At 42.2% G+C, this 13,906-nt stretch overlaps 1 protein-coding gene across 1 annotated transcript in view; it reads right to left on the bottom strand.

Moving 5' to 3' along the window:
• ANXA4 (annexin A4) overlaps positions 1-3,457 on the bottom strand; it is a 54,036-nt gene extending 50,579 nt beyond the window's left edge. Inside the window, exon 1 of the mRNA XM_019718517.2 lies at positions 2,759-3,457. The gene's annotated coding sequence lies outside the window, so the exon portion shown is untranslated. The remainder of the gene's footprint in view (positions 1-2,758) is intronic.
• Between the last annotated feature and the right edge of the window lie 10,449 nt (positions 3,458-13,906).

The raw sequence follows: 13,906 nt of genomic DNA, 5'->3' as shown, positions 1-13,906 counted from the left end.
TCGCCACAATAGGTTCTGCTAACGTCCATCATCTCATAGATATAATAAAAAGAAAAGAAAGGAGAAAAAATGTTTTTCTCCTCGTGAAAAGTACTCTTAGGCTTTACTCTCTTAACATCTTTCCTATATATCATACAGCTGTGTTAGCTCTAGTCATCATATTGTACATCACATCCCTAGTACTTATTTATCTTAGGGAAATTAATCTAATTATAGTGAGCCACCTTGGTTTCAATTAAGTATAAAAACAAACAAAAAATATTTTGTTGGAGCTCCATATTGGTGTAGAGGTGTTAAGCACTGCAAAATTATAGGGTAAATTTGATGTGATAAGTATAATAAAGAGTTTGAGAATGGGGACAGTTTCAGCATTTACCATATTACCTAGAATTTATAGTATGACGACAGGCCTAAATTCACATAAGTCCTGTGTTTTTGCTAATGCTTTATCAGGCATACACATAGTCATAGAAGTGTTTCTAACTCTTAGTTTGTCAAAGCAAGGTCCAAGAAACACCTGAATTATAATCATCCAGGAGGCTTATTAAATAGGCAGATTTCTGGGCCCAACTCTGTCATTCTAGATATAAAATTTGGGGAGTTGGGCAAAAATCTGCATGTTGTGCAGGCTTCCTGGAGATGTACCTGAAGTTTGGAAACTATGGCTTTAGAAGTCGTCAGTTTAGCCTTCTACCCTTCACAGCTCCATCAGAAAGGGGATGTGGAGCCCCTGCCTAGAAACGTCTGGTGAGAGAGCTCCTGCCAACTCCAAGCCCACCCAGCCTACGGGTTTCAAAAGTCACCTCCTTAAATTCAACCAGAAGCTACCATCCAAAAAACTCCTACCCAGCTCTGCCCAGTGCCACAAAGAATGAGTTGATTCCCTTATCCACAAGCCAAGCCCTTCAATCATTTAGGGCCATTAAAATATATCCCCACACCCACCTCAATCTACCCTCTCTAGTTGAAACAGCTGCAGCTCTTTCAAACATATCTCACATGTCAGCTTGACAAGAAGAAAGTTAAAGAGGAAGAGAAAAATATTTGGTCAAGATTTAGTCAATAAGCCAGGAAGCCACAAACCCAAACCTCGCCTCACTATAAACTGAGCACTGACGGAGCCACAGTAAGACAGAGAGACTACATTGTTTATAAGTGGTCTGACCTTGACCAAGGACCACAACTTGGAACCTTGGGATCCTCATCTGTAAAACAAGGTTAATAACCCCACTTCAGGTTGAAATAAAGATTAAAGGAGTAACCTAAGATGACTGTTACTCAAAGTCCCTCCAGGGAGGACGCTGGAGCGCCTATCAAACTGCTTCCAGAAGTAGCCCTAATTGCAGTGAAAGCAAACCCTCAAGGATTAGATTTGGGCCAAATCACAGCTGAAGGCCCATGTGATTTTTCTTTTTTTCTTTCTTTTTTTTTTTTTTAAGTTTCTTGTTTTAGATTAAAAAGGTATATAAACTTTGAATTCTACTCCAGAATGTATCTATGATTGTATAAAAAGGTGTTTTTATCCTCAAATATTTCGGTAAATTTGACACCCAAGGAAAATCCCCTCCCGTCTTATTTATCCTGAAGCTTCAGGTACTCCCTGGCCACCGCCTACCATTTGCAGTGCCTGCCACACTTACCTCCATCTCCCTTGGAGAAGAGCAGGCTTAGTCTACAAACAAGAGGAGCACGATGGGGAAAACAAATGAGAACTATGCAAAGAAACGGGCCATAAGACATGAGTCTGGGGAGGACCAGGAAGCTCAGCCTTCAGCTACTGAGGGCTGATGTGCTCGGTGACTGTGCATGTTACACTATAAATTGCATCCGGAGAAAAATGATCCCTAACAAATGCAAGAATGTCTAGGAAGGAAATACATAGATACACTTGATTCAGTAGTTGTGGGTTTGCACATGACCGTGTGTGTGTGTGTGTGTGTGTGTGTGTGTGTACATGTGTATGTCCCCAAAGCAATAGAAATCTGACCTAAGCTGAATGTAGGGGCTCTGGCCTTGGCTAGATAGGGCTCTGGGAAGTAAATAGGTCTTGGGTGGCAATGGTTACCCATTTCTGATTCCTGTCCCCTTTCTCTTCTGCTTGCTCCAAACAACTCACAGAACACTTGCATCAACTTAGGAGCACTTAAAGTTGGGCAAATTGTTGAAAAGCAATCACCTCTTTGGTCCCAAAGTCTCCAGCTGGTAAAAGCCATGACAAAATAATGAAACTGAGCCACCGGCGGACTTGGATCTCATTAAATAATAACACATCCCCATGTGTCAGGCATTGTGCTGATGGCATTAGATATTCCAGAAGGATAGAAAAGGTAAGAAATTAGGAGAAAGGAGTCAAGTTCTTAAAAGGTGCAAGGAAAGAATTAAAAAGTAAAATTTGGGTGTTGGACTGAGTAAATTCCACGGAATATTAACTCAGTCCTTTGTTTCTAACGACCAAACCCAGCATAGTGCTTGGCACATGAACTCAATAAATAACAGCTGTGGCCCCCGATTGGCATCCTGAGCTGTATAAACTGCTGTGGAGCTGCTTCTAGATAAAGGCCGTTTTTGCCTCCCTCTTGTCCACAGGGAGCAAGTCCCGGCCCGCCCGCGGCCTCCCCCTCCACCCAATGCTGCCCAAGTCACGCTCGCAGGAGGGCGGCGAGAACCCCTCCGCGGCGCGGCGTGGCGCAGGCCGGGCGGTCCCCGCGAGGCGCTCCCCTTCCCCGAGCCCAAGACCCCGCGACTGGGGACCCCTTACCTCTCTTGCCGAGAAGAGGCGGCGGTTGTTCTCAGTAGCCACGGAGGTCACACCCTTGTCCCGGCCAGGCAGCGGGTCTTATCCCCGGCGGACCCGCCCCACTTCGGGGTGGAGACTGAGCCTGAGTTCCTGGTTGTCCCTCTGCCCACGAGACCGGAAAATCCTCCGGAGCGGAGCGCACCTGGAGCCGGGGCCCGGGACCGCCTCGCCCCCAGGCCGGGGGCTGCACAGGGTACGTGCCTGCGCCCTAGGCGGCGGCCAGTCCCGCTCTCCCGGCGTCCGATCCCGCACCGCCCAGCCCGCTCCTGTCCCGCGGAGTCCAAACCCCTGCACTGTCCACTTCTCGAGGCCCTGGGCGCCCCAATCCGCGCGTTCCGTAGGTCCCAGCCCCCGGGTCTCTCCCGTCCCGCCCTGCGCCCGCCGTGCCCAGCTCCGCGCTGGAGTCCGGAGTCCCGCGGCGAGTCAAATCTTCCTCCTGGAAAAACTGCACCTACTCGGTCAACATCGGGGTTCACGCCTAAACCGGCCGGAAAAGTGGAAAGTCAAATCAGAGTGGCTCATTTCGTTTCCCTCTTGCGCGTTAAAACATGCATTCCAAAAAGTTCCTAATAGTTCCACATCTCCCTAGAGGAAAACCGAGTTTCCTTTCCTTGGGGAAACCTTTGGGGATAGGATTTAGTAGGAACCCCGGATCTTTCTGCCTTCACCTGTTAAATTACCAGGGTTTCGTGCTAATCAGCAACTACTGGGTTCCACCTCCGCGCAGCACTCGCCCTTTCTAATACAGTTTAACGTGTTTGTATCTGTCTCCCCGACGCAAGCCTCTTGAAGGCACCAACTGAGTCTGGGTGGTCTTTGCACCCGTGCCCAGTACTGTTTCTGGCACATAGTAGGTGCTCAGTGAATGCTTGCAGAATGAATCCGTGGAATCTACAGGCAAATTCCGATTTTATTTAACAAAGGGTAGGTAGCTTTGGGAAGTGTGTTTGCTACCCAACAGACCAAAATCCAAGTGGCTATTCGCACCTTTAAAGCAGGAGAGGTAGCATTAAGTGATTTCATTCAGATGTAGCTAAAGGAGGTGGGATGACATAGTTAAAAGCAAGGATCAAACTGATGTGGATTCTAGACCTGGTTTTCTCTTGCTTGAAAACTTAATTTCTGCACTTCAGTGTATGAACTAAGGAGAAAGCAAAATTACAAGACAAACAGAAAAAAGAGTGAAATACAGACAATTCATCTCCTCAGAGAGATCAGAGAGATTATTGCATCCCTTTAAAAATAACAAATTATCAGAGGGTAAGGGGGGTGGAAGGTGGGAGATGAGGGTAAGGGGGATCAAATACATGGTGATGGAAGGAGAACTGACTCTGGGTGGTGAACACACAATGGGATTTATAGATGATGTAATACAGAATTGTACACCTGAAATCTATGAAATTTTACTAACAATTGTCACCCCAATAAATTAAAAAAACAAAACACAAAAAAACAAATTGGCTACCTTAAAAAAAAAAAAAAAAAAGGTGAGGAATGGAGCAAACGCTGTTAGCACCTTGACAAGATCACTTACTAGACCAGGTTGGGAAGCCACAGTCAGAAGCTAACATTAATGGGGTACAGAAGGCCAGGGATAAACCTGTGATACCCTTCATATTCCAGAGCTCCCACTGGCTTACGGTGAGGCTAAATCTCAGCAGAAACCACATCTTTGCTCTACTTCCTCCTGTATGCTACCCTACTTCTCTCACTTACTTACAGGTTTCTCCTGAGAATATTCCCTCGCTAAGGTACTTACACAAGAATCCCTATCTCAGGCTCTGCTTCGAGGAACCGGATCTAAGACAGGGTGTTTTAAAAATTAATATAACTGTTGAAATGAAAGACTCAAAGGAGCCCTTAAATTAAAGACAGCAGAATTAACACATGTATTTGCTTCAGCTTCCTCTGGAGATCCACCTAAAACAATAGTAGTTTTGTTTTGTTTTATTTTTAATTTCATAAGGACAAGGGGAAAAGAGAGGAAAAAAATAACAAAACTTTGGAAACGGGAAAGTAGTTAGACAGGTGATAATGGACTTCGCAGACTTGAGAAAACTGACTCCTAAGACAGGAGTAGGGAAAGGTGAGAAGTAACACGATATTGTAGAATATCTCAGGATACCCAGGAATTTGCTACACCAGGTACTTCTGAAAGTGGGTATATAGTAAAAACAGGAGGATTTTTTTTGTAAGTCTGTACAAGAAGCCATCAGACTCCTCCACCCCTTCCCACACTGCACAGCTGGCACTGCTCCTCCCAACTTGGGCAGAAGATTGGAAACATTCTCTGGAGGGGATAAAGCAGAGGATCTCTGGCATGGGACATTCCAGGTGTGGTTAAGATGTTCTGGTTATCGAAGGCTGCCTAACAAACTATCCCAAAACTTGGTGACTTAAAACAATGACCATTGGGGCCGGCCCGGTGGCTCAGGCAGTTAGAGCTCCATGCTCCTAACTCCGAAGGCTGCTGGTTCGATTCCCACATGGGCCAGTGGGCTCTCAACCACAAGGTTGCCAGTTCAACTCCTCGAGTCCCACAAGGGATGGTGGGCTCTGCCCCCTGCAACTAAGATTGAACACAACACCTTGAGCTGAGCTGTCTCCCGAATGGCTCAGTTGGTTGGAGCGCGGGCTCTCAACCACAAGGTTGCCAGTTCGATTCCTCGACTCCCACAAGGGATGGTGGGCTGTGCCCCCTGCAACTAGAAACGGCAACTGGACCTGGAGCTGAGCTGCACCCTCCACAACTAAGACTGAAAGAACAACAACTTGAAGCTGAACGGCACCCTCCACAACTAAGATTGAAAGGACAACAACTTGACTTGGAAAAAAGGCCTGGAAGTACACACTGTTCCCCAATAAAGTCCTCTTCCCCTTCCCCAAAAACAAACAAACAAAAAAAAGAAAAAAAAGAAAACAATGACCATTTTATTATGTCTCATGATTTTGTGGGTCTGAATTTGGACAGGGCTTGCCTTGGCAATTGTTCTGTTCCATGTAGTATCAACAAAGGTCACTTGGTGGTATTCAGCTGGCAGAGAGGCCAGTCTGGAGGATTCACTCACATGTCCAGCATGTGATATACTGGCAAGGATAGCTGGAAGGCCGGCCTCAGCAGGCACTGTCCACCAGAGCACCTATGAAGACAGACAAGTTCGCGACTTCATCCTAGACAAAGTGCTGCACACCTCATTGCTGAATATCACTGCGGTCACCTTCAAAGTACTTCCCTTGAGAAGCAATGCACTGACACCAGCACCTAGTCCACCCTTCAAAGCAATTTTGGAATTCTTTTTTTGGAATGGCCATCAAAGCTGTTGTCGTATTACCCTTGATGTCCTGGAAGTCATCAAAATGTCTTCCTTTCAGTATTTCCTTTATCTTCGGGGAAAGATAGAAGTTACTGGGGGCCAGATCAGGTGAGTAGGGAGGGTGTTCCAATACAGTGATTTGTTTACTGGCTAAAAACTCCCTCACAGACAGTGCTGTGTGAGCTGGTGCATTGTCGTGATGCTAGGGCCATGAATTGCTAGCGAAAATTTCAGGTCATCTAACTTTTTCATGCAGCCTTTTCAGCACTTCCAAATAGTAAACTTGGTTAACTATTTGTCCAGTTGGTACAAATTCAGATTGAATAATCTCTCTGATATCAAAAAAGGTTAGCAACAGTGTTGCAACAAGTTCACAAACTTAATTGTCACACCTCCTATGCGTCTTCCCTCCACATGACACTCTCCACGTAGTCAGATTTCCTACATGAAGGCACAGGGATTCCACAAAGGATACTCCAAGAGATCCAGGAAGAAGTTACTGATTTTCTTATTATCTGGGCTTGGAAGCCCCTGAATGTTATTTCTATTGCATCCTGTAGGTCATGCAAATTATTAGGTTGGTGCAAAAGCAATTACGATTTAAAAGGTTAAAAATAATTGCAAAAACCGCAATTACTTTTACACCGACCTAATACTAAGGCCAGCCTAGGTTCAAGGGAAGGACAATTAGGCTCCGTTCCTGACTGGGGGGGACTCACAAAGAAAATTGCCACCACCTTTAATCTACCACGTGAGGCTAGGGGAACTATACAGAAATTGAAGATCTATATGAAACTTAATATGATAAATATTGAGCAACTCAGTTTTCTTCACTTGGCTCCTAGAATACTGGCAGCTAAGATGGGGAGTTTGGAATATTGTACTCTTCTTTGGGGAGGAGTAAGGATCTAAAGAAACTATCATCTTACTCAATGAAACTGGAGCAACCCTTTAGTGAACTCACTTTAGTCAAGCCCCACCCACATATACACGCGTACAAAGTTTGCAGGCAGCATTTTAGATCTCTCTGAGGGTTGTAAAGTAAAATATAGGGCACTTCATTAAGTTAAAATTTCAGATAAACAAAAAATAATTTTTTACTAAGGTATGAAATACTTATATATTATAACTATGTCCTAAATATTGCATGGGACACATTCATGCTAAAAATTGTTTATCTAAAATTTGAATTTAACTAAGTATTCTATTGTTTTATTTTGTTTTGCTAAACCTGGCACTCTTAAATAAGAGTGGACAGCTGAAGGACATCAGAATTTAAAGGAAGAATATGACAGGAAACGTAGAACAGAAAAAGAAAAAAAAAGAAACTTGGGGGAAAGAGACCATATATGGAGAGAAAAAAACTTTGAACAATCTATTACTGACCTCCTTTGAGAAATGAAACAGAATAAAAATAGAATAGATTCTCCAAAAAATGAACACTCAGAAAACCAAACAGAGCTCTTTTAAACTACAAATGTGATAGCAAAAATGAAAAATTCAGTAGAGTGGTAGGAAGACAACGTTGAGGAAATATCCTAGAATATATAGACAAAATGCAAAAAGAAGAGAAAGAGGCATGAAAGGATAAGAAAATTAGAAATCCAGTCCAGAACTTTTGGGAAACAGAGGAGAAGAAATCAACTAAATAATTCAATTATATATTTTTAGAACTAAAGGACGTGTTTCCACATTGAAAGTGCTTGCTGAGGCCAGCATAATGGACAAAAACAGAACAAGGAACATCATGATAAAATTTCGGAAGACTGAAGACATAGAGATGATCTTACAAGCACCCAGGCAGAAAGATGAGGTTTCATATAAAGGATCAAGAACCAGAATGGCATCAGATCTCTCCATAGCAACACATGAAACTGGAAGACAATGGAATAATGCCTTTATAATTCTGAGGGAAAATTATTTCCAACATAAAGTTTCAGACCAATCCAAACTATTGGTCAAATGTAGGAGCAAATAAAGATATATTCAGACAAGCAAGATTTTAAAAATTTTATCTTCCATATACTGTTTCTTAAGAAGCTTTCGAATGGTGTGTTCCATCAAAATGAGGTAAACCAAGAAGGTTAAAAAAAAAAGAACAGCAGAATGGACAACTGAAATTTGAATAGCGGGGAAAGGTGGTTAATTAACAATACAGTTATTGATTTCTAATTTTCCTTAACTGTAGACTATAGCTAACATTTGTATAAGCACTTACAATGTGCCAGTCGGTATTCTAAGTGCTTTAGATATACAATTTTAATCAGTTAATCCTCAAAACAGCTCTATGAGGTAGATACTTACATAGAGTAGGTATCAATTGGTATTACTATTGATGGTATACAATCATTTATTAATTCAACAAAATTGTATTAAACTTCCTGTGGCACATTGTAGTTTTCAGTCTCACATGCTCATATTCACTCTCACATGCTCTTTTAAAAACCCTGCCCCCTAGCCCAGGTCAAGAGATGACATCTCTGTCCCCTCTCTTTGGATCTGAGTGGGCTTCTTGGGTGGGCTTCTGTGAACGCACAACAAAAGTAAACCTATATGACTTTCAAGGCTGGGTCTTAAAAAGTAATACAGCTTCCATCTAGTTCTCTGACTCAGAACATAGGCCGCTGGAGCCCTGAGCAGCCATGTAATAATAAATTCAGCTGCCCGAAGCCAGCTTGCTGCAGAGACCACATGTAGACCACCTGAAGATAGAGGCAGAGAAGCCCTGGCTGTTTTAGCCCCAGACGTTTGAACTCTCCAGTGCCACTGCCAGACATGTAAATGAGGAAGCCTTTGAGATAATTCCAGCATCATCCCTGTCTCACGGCAGTCAGATGAGAGATCCTGAGTGAGAAGCACCAAGCTGAGCCGAGTCAATCACCAGAATCATGACAGGTAACAATAACATGTGACTACCTCAAAATGGGGGTGTTATTTTATGGAGCAATAGCTAACCAAGAACACTTTCAGTTAAAAGTGGGTGGTTAGCCCAGACTTCTGAATCTTCCTTCTCAATACCCATTGAAATGGCCCATGGCACATAAAGAAGGGGAGTTTTTACCCTGATTTACAAGCTCCTCTCTGATACTGAGGATGTAAACATCCAGTCTGGCCGCTGACCACAAAGGACATGAGAACAAAGGCCAGAGAACCTTCGGCCCCTTGGGACAGTGGCTTCGTAAAACATTGAGAAGAAATCTTGCAGGGGTGACATTCCTTGCCAGTTGGCTCCCTCCACGATCCTTTTAGGCTGCTGGAAGGTAACCAATTCTGCAGCCTAAGATATGAGAAGAAGATCCTAATAGCATCCAAATAGACAAGCTGGGAGCCAAGAAGAATGAGCTCATCCTGTTTGGGAACAAATGCAAAGTGTGCATAAAACTTTAACATTCAAAGATGAGTAAGCATAAAAAAGTATGTAGAAGTATGAAAAAATTCTGGAACATAAGAAAGACATATAGCATCTAAGAGGTAAAAGAAGAAACTATTTTTTTAAGTTTTATAAAATAAAGCAGAAATAAATTTTAAACAGCCTCTGCTATATCTTTCATAGATGAAACAAACCAAAAAACAGAAGTAATCAGAATAACATTATTCAGGAGGCAGAATTAGCAGAATTACGGACTGGACTCAATATTCTACAGAGAAAACACCTTGTTTTCAATCATATACTAAACATTTACAAAAACTGACAAAATATTTATTAGCAAAGAAAACCTCATTAAATTTCAAAATCAAAATAGGGTTTGAATCCCAGCTCTACCATTTGTTGGCTGGTGACCTTAAGAATGCCACTTATCTTTTCTATGCCTCAGTTTTCTCACCTGTAGTATGGGGATAATGATACTTACCTCATAGGTGACATAAGGATTAAATGATTTAATATATATAAAATTTTTTGAAGATTTCTTGGCTCATCATAGGCTCTACATTAGTGTTGGCTATTTTTCTGATCACAGTCAAATAAAATTAAAATTCAATAATAAAAGTTCTAACCAATCACTCCCTTCCCCAATCAATAGTATTTGCTATCACCTAATTATATAAATGCCATGTCTGTGGGTTCTAAAGGAAATTAACTTTGACACCATCCTTCAAGATATTTCTCCATTGTCTCCCAGAATCCACTGGTAACAGAGAAAACTCTGATGTCAAACTGATTCTTGTTCCTTTGTAGGTAATCTAGTTTTTCTCACCAAAAAATTTAAGATTTCCTCTTTCCCTTAAAAAATGTGTTTAGGAGTGGGACCTGTTTCACTAGTCCTGCCTTGCACTCTAAGGTCTGTTCCTCTGAAGGCTTGAATCTTTTCCAAACTCAGAAACGTGCTTCTATGATGTTATCTTTCTTCCATTATCTCCATTCTTTTGTTCTGGAATTTCTATTTGATGCTGTAAGAATGTTTGACTTTATTCTCCATGTCACTTAACCTTTCTTTCATTACTGATTTTTTGTCTTAATCCTTTGGCTGAGTTTGAGAGAATCCTTAGAGTTAATCTTACAAGTTCATTAATTCTATTTTCAGTTGTGTCCCTTCTATTCAGCCCATATTCGAAATTTTTAAAAATATATTAATAGCTTTTATTTTTATCAAAGTTACAAGTACACATAGTTTTAAGAGGCAAATAGTTCTACAAGATTTGTTGTAAAAAGAACATCAATTCTCTATCTCTTCTTTCTCTCCCTCTTGCTGTCAGGCAATTAGTGCTGTTTTAGGCACAAACAAATTTGGGGACTATTAGAATCCAATGATTCCTGAGGTTATATAATAGGGCATCACAATCACAAGTCACAGCAGTGTATTAGGTTTGCTGAAAAAAAAAATAAAAAAAAATATGAAAGATTTGCAAGAGGGTGTTAACAAAAAATACATAGGCTGTATAATAAAAAATAAAAAGCATTTATTTGAGCAAAGAGGGATTGCAATCCAGGACACAGATTCAGGTAGCAACCTAAATTGTGCTCCAAAGTCAAGAAAAGCAGGGTTTATAAAGGGCAAAACCATACAGGCTGTTCTCGTTAAGGTCCTCCTAGTAAATGAAGCATATGGCTAGGTCAGTTAGGATTGGTTAGACCTAGTATGTAAATGAGGGTGCTGGCTGTTGAAATGGATTTGTTCTTTTTACGGAGAAGAATGCAGATGGGCTGGTCACCATGATGAGGAGGAAGTAAAATCCATATATATCCTTGTAGCAATCATTGATCCAGGATGTTTGTGTTTGGCTGTGAGCTGTGTTTAGCAACAGTTCAGGAACTTAACAATAGTTCCAAGAGCTGAGACATGAGACGTGCATAAGCCCCACTTCTTCAATGGTCTCTTGACTCCATTTTCAAGTGACTCTCTTAGCAATGCTTGTTCCATTTTATTTTCTCCATGATAAGGGATTCTCTTGAAGAAAACCTGTTTTTCCAACCTGCTAAATTGAGAGTGAGGGAAAAAACAGTGAGAAAGAGATAGACAGGAAGACAGGTCTGTTTTGGGACAGCCCCTTCCTGGGCCCAATGGTAGTGATAGAACTACCTTTATTAGCACTTCATTTCCCCTCTCCCTATCTCCTCAAACCTGAGCCAGCAGATAACTGTCTCCATGGAGAAGGTCGCAACACAGCTTGTTTCACTTCCGGTCTAAGATGCTAAGGAATTTAAGGCGAGTGTGGCTGCAGATGAGTCACATGCCTGAGATTAGCACAACCTTTGGATACTGTAATAATCTTCATTCAGTGAACTTCACTGGTGTTTGGAAAGAGCTGTTGTCCACTGTATCTCACTTCTAGATAGTAAAATCTCAGAACTCTATGTTGGCCTAACAGACAGACATAGTGAGCAAAGGCCATTCCCCAACAGGAGGTAGTCTAATAGTCTACAGGAACTATAGCGAAGAAAAAGCAGCTGCATTAGCTATTTTCCCTTTTCTATGCTTCGAAAGGGGAACATCTTTTCTTTCTTCTCCAAAACTTGCTTTGGTAACTGTGAGCTGCAGTAGCTCAACCAGAAGAACAACCTGATGTGACCACAGGGCGGTCAATAATTTGCATGATATCAACATAAGCTTCAGCATAGTTTGGCAGTCAAATGACAACGCATTTGCAGATCACTGCCTCCAGATGTGTGCCCCACCTTTACCCCTCATCTGACTCAGAAGCATGGTCACTGCCGAGAAAGGTATTTTTCCTTCAAGATTGTTGACTTTTTTAAACATTTGCTCTTCTAGCTTGTACCTTTCCTGTTGCTGTCTTGAAGATCATATATGTGCCTTGTGAAGTTGAACCATCATTATGAGAATTAGCTTGGATTATAGGAATCCACATGGCCTCACTTGTTTTCAAAAAGACTCCAGGTCTGAAGTGGCTGTAGTTAAGTTAGTAATCACAAAATCACAGCAGCTGCAAATAGTACAGGGTGAAAGTTACCATGGTAGCCCATCTTCTACTGTAATTTTGTGTAGGGGCTTTTAGCTCGAACTGAGGCTGTGGCCCCTGCTAGTTTCAGGCAAGTCTGGGTAGCTCTGGAAAGTTGGTGGGAATGGTCCACCAGAGGTCTGAGAAACTTCATGCAAGAAGGAGGAAAGGAGCCAGGCATGCTGAAGCTCATTAAGTAACAAAGATCCAGTCATTGTATGGGACCCAGGACCCCAAGAGCAGCACTGGGACCCAGCCTCCAGGAAATAAGTTTCAAGTATTGAGTGGGATCAAACTAAGCCTTGTACTATTCCTTTGGCAGCCTGGTAGACCCAGGTAGGCCTTTGATCAGAGTACAACTAAGTTGTGAATTTGAAGATAGACAGTGGCATGGTGGCTGTTGGCTCCTCTGCGTGTCTCAGGCCAGCACCTCAAACCCATCTACTTAAAGGGCAGGTCTTTGGAACCTTTGATTGAGACACAATTTTGCCGTATCTAAACTACACCATCACTAGAGAAAACACACCTATGACATTAGCGGTGCATCTTCCCCTTCCTACATTGGAGATAGGTCTTACTAATGGGTCACTGTCAAACAATCACTAAGCAGCAGAGATTACTGCTGCTGCTAGATCATCTTAATACACTTCTATAGATTCAGCCGGTAAGGAGACAACAAGCCCAAATAGACTTAGACAGTTTGTTACTCACAGTACAGCAGGCAACCTAGGTTCCCTTTAGCCTCCAAGCCCCATGGGGGCAGTGTAGGGGCAGGTCCAGGTGGATACTGGGCACACAGTGATCTGTGTCGTAGCTGAGGAACAATGAACCTAGTAATCTCCTAATCTTATAAGGAGACTGCTAACAACACTGCCCTTCCATCCAGAGAGAGGTTTTATCTTTTCTACCCTGAAATGTAAGCAAATCTTCTCCAGGGAGATAAGGCCGAGGTCTCCAGCTTTGCTACCTTGGAATACCTCTAGGGAGAGACATCTCCAAATCTCTCTACAGAGAGTCTCTGTCCTTATCTTTCCAAAGCTGCCTGTTATTCAAACATCCTTGAACAAAACTGTCAATGCCGTTTGCTTGGAAGATGTACAGAAACACAAAACCCATGGAGATTTATCTCCCAATAGTTATAACATCTTTTTTATGAACTTCTGAAAATGTCAAGTTTTATTCATACCGCAATAGTAAATAATAACTTTAATATGATAAAAATGTCACTGTAGATCACTATGCCACAGGAAATACAAAAATCCATAAAATACGTATGTAATGTATTATTGACATTTTGGGCCGGGTAATTCCTTGTTGTGGGAGATTTCTGGGCATTGTAGGATGTTTAACAGCATCACTGGCTTTTACCCACTAGATGTCAGTAGCCCCATCCCCAGTG

Source organism: Rhinolophus sinicus, linkage group LG05 (genome assembly GCF_036562045.2).
Source record: "Rhinolophus sinicus isolate RSC01 linkage group LG05, ASM3656204v1, whole genome shotgun sequence".
Taxonomy (NCBI): Eukaryota; Metazoa; Chordata; class Mammalia; order Chiroptera; family Rhinolophidae; genus Rhinolophus; species Rhinolophus sinicus.
The sequence above is the reverse complement of the archived record's forward strand: the minus strand, read 5'-3'. Positions and strand labels throughout refer to the sequence as shown.